Below are 3772 nucleotides of genomic sequence, written 5' to 3' on the forward strand. Positions count from 1 at the left end.
ATGGAAATCCATCAATGTGATCCACCATATTAACAAACTGAAAGAAAAAAACCACATGATAATCTCCCAAATGCTAAAAAAGCATTTGACAAAATCCAACATCCATTCATGTTCAAAGTATTGGAGAGATCAGGGATACAAGGCACATATCTAAACATAGTAAATGTGATATACAGCAAGCCTATAGCCAACATCAAACTGAAAGGAGAGAAACTTAAAGCAATCCCACTGAAATCAGGGACAAGACAAGGCTGCCCACTCTCTCCATATTTCTTCAACATCGTGCTGGAAGTCCTTGCTAGAGCAATAAGACAGTTGAAGGAGATCAAGGGGATACAAATTGGAAAGGAAGAAGTCAAATTATCACTATTTGCAGATGATATGATAGTATATGTAAGTGACCCCAAAAACTCTACCAGGGAACTCCTACAGCTGATAAACACCTTCAGCAAAGTGGCCATATACAAAATTAACTAAAAAAAAATCAGTAGCCCTCCTGTATACAAAAGACAAAAAGGCTGAGAAAGAAATTAGGGAAACAACACCTTTCACAATAGCCACAAATGACATAAGGTACCTCGGAGTAACCCTAACCAAGGAAGTCAAAGAATGGTATAAAAAAATTTCAAATTTCTGAAGAAAGAATTAGAAGAAGATATGAGAAGATGGAAAGATCTCCCATGCTCATGGCTTGGCAAGATTAACATAGTAAAAATGGCCATCTTACCAAAAGTAATCTACAGATTCAATGCAATGCCCGTCAAATTACCAACAGAATTCTTTACAGACCTGGAAAGAAAAATTCTCAATTTCATATGGAATTACAAGAAACCCAGAATTGCTAAAACAATCCTTTACAATAAAAGATCTTCTGGAGGTATCTCCATCCCTGATCTTAAGTTGTACTACAGAGAAATAGTAATAAAAACTGCATGGTACTGGCATAGAAACAGAATGGTGGATCAATGGAACCGAACAGAGGACCCAGAAATTAACCTGCACACTTATGGACACATGATCTTTGACAAAGACGCCAAACCCATACAATGGAAAAAAGATAGCATCTTCAACAAATGGTGCTGGTATAACTGGATGTCTACATGTAGAAAAATGAAAATAGATCCATGCTTGTCACCCTGCATAAAACTGAAGTCCAAGTGGATCAAAGACCTCAACATAAAACCAGACACATTAAATCGGCTTGAAAAAAAAGTGGGAAATACCCTAGAACTCATTGGTACAGGAGAAAACTTCCTGAACAGAACACAAACAGCACAGGCTCTAAGAGCAACAATCAATAAATAGGACCTCATGAAAATGAAAAGCTTCTGTAAAGCAAAGAACACCACCGTCACCAAAACAAAGCAACTGCCTACAGATTGGGAAAGAATCATCATCAAACCTTTATCTGATAGAGGACTCATATCCAGTATATATAAAGAACTAAAGAAGCTGAAAAGCAGCAAACCAAGTAATCCACTTAAAAAATGGGGAACAGAGCTAAACAGAGAATTCTCTGTAGAGGAATACCGAATGGCAGAGAAGCACTTAAAGAAATGCTCAAACTCACTAGCCATTAGGGAAATGCAAATCAAAACAACCCTGAGATTTCACCTTACACCCATGAGAATGGCCAAGATCAAAAACTCAAGTGACAGCACATGCTGGAGAGGTTGTGGAGAAAGGGGAACCCTTCTGCACTGCTGGTGGAAATGTAAACTGGTACAACCACTCTGGAAATCAATCTGGGGCTTTCTCAGACAACTAGGAATAGTGCTTCCTCAAGATCCAGCCATACCACTCCTGGGCATAGATCCAAAAGAGGCTCAAGTACACAAAAAGGACATTTTCTCAACCATGTTTGTAGCAGCCTTATTTGTAATAGCCAGAAGCTGGAAACAACCCAGATGCCCCTCAACTGAAGAATGGATGCAGAAATTGTGGTACATCTACACAATGGAATATTACTCAGCAATGAAAAATAAGGAAATCATGAAATTTGCAGGTAAATGGTGGGATCTGGAAAGGGTCATCCTGAGTGAGTTGTCCCAGAAGCAAAAAGACACACATGGTATATACTCACTCATATAGACATACAACATAGGACAAACCCACTAAAACCTGTGCATCTAAAGAAACTAAGCAAGAGAGAGGACCCTAACTAAAATGTCTAATCCCCATCCGGAAAGGCAAAGAGGAGGGACATCAGAAGAAGAAGAAAACAGGAAACAACCTAGGAACCTACCACAGAGGGCCTCTGAAAGCCTCTGCCCTACAGACTATCAAAGCAGATGCTGAGCCTGATGGGCAACTGATGGGCACAGTGAATGGAATTTTAGGTAAGAACTGGGAAATAGTAAGAGCTGGAGAGGACAGGGTCTCCACAAGGAGAGCAACAGAACAAGAAAATTTGAACACAGGGAACTTCCCAGAGACTCATACTCCAACCAAGGACTATTCATGAAGATAACCCAGAACCCATGCACAGATGTAGCCCAGGACAGTTCAGAGTCCATTTGGGTTACATAGTAATGGGAAGAGGGACTGCCTCTGACATTATCTGATTGGCCTGTTCTTTGATCACCTCCCCCTGGGGGGGAGCAGCCTTACCAGGCCATAGTAGAGGACAATGCAGCCACTTTTGATGTGAACTTATAGACTAAGTTCAGAAAGGAAAGGAGAACCTCCCCTATCAGTGGACTTGGGGAGTGGCATGCAAGCAGAGGGAGGAGGGAGGGTGGGATTGGGAGGGGAGGAGGGAGAGGCTTATGGGGTGATGCAGAATGAATAAAGTGTAATTGATGAAAAATTAAAAAAAAAAACTCAATATCCCAGGGAACCCTAAACCCTGCCAGCATATTATATCAATAAAATGTGAAGGTACATTTATTGAGTACACCAGTAACTGCTCAGTTCAAAGTCACAACCTAGGACATTTCAGATCCAAGACCACATTATGAGACCCATTTTGTCATTTGGTACATTTCCCTTAATTCCACATAACTTTAAAGCTTTCCTACTTAGGAAGCCGGCCAACTAAATAAAGTAAGGTTCAAGTTTCATTTCCTACCTGAGATTGTCACAGAGGTAAACAGGATTTGTAAAAGTGTGGGATCTGGATAAAGGGATAAGAGAAAGGCTTGTTAGGTTTCACAAAAAAAGTCATGGGTGCACAGGATCTTGAAGAAGGTTTGTATACTCATCTCCATGGAAACCTCAAGATTCCCTCAAGGTGCTAATTGGCTGAAAGAGAGAATGATGTCATGAAACAAGTGAAAGCCAGTTTCAGGAGCCAGTGATTAAAAGGGCTAAGTGGAAAGCTTGCCTAAGAGAAAGGCTGAGTAGCCCTACATGGCTCAATCTCGCAAACTGAAAGCACCCAACTCAGAAAGGACAGTTCCTGTGTCCAAGTCGCTTAATTCAGGAAAAGTGTCACTTATTTCCTTCAAGTGGTCATTAATAAAGTCATGTGACTTTCACATTAACTCAGATTCCATTATCATTTGTTAAATTCACATATATCTCTTCAGTCAGTGATGTATTTACTGTGAAAACCTCCCTGTTGAAGGCAAATCTTTGAACAAAAAGCTTTTAACTAGGACCTTGCTTATATTTTTAGAAAGATGATCCAGAATGTCACATTAGCAAGCAGTCATCTATTTGTAGTCCTTCAACAGAACTGAGAGCTTCTCGTACTGAATCACAAGCAGCAGGCATAGAGAGGGAGACAGAGAAAGACAGAGAAAGAAAGAGCTAGAGAGACAGATCAAGA

The sequence above is a fragment of the Meriones unguiculatus genome (genome assembly GCF_030254825.1).
Source record: "Meriones unguiculatus strain TT.TT164.6M chromosome Y unlocalized genomic scaffold, Bangor_MerUng_6.1 ChrY_unordered_Scaffold_23, whole genome shotgun sequence".
Taxonomy (NCBI): Eukaryota; Metazoa; Chordata; class Mammalia; order Rodentia; family Muridae; genus Meriones; species Meriones unguiculatus.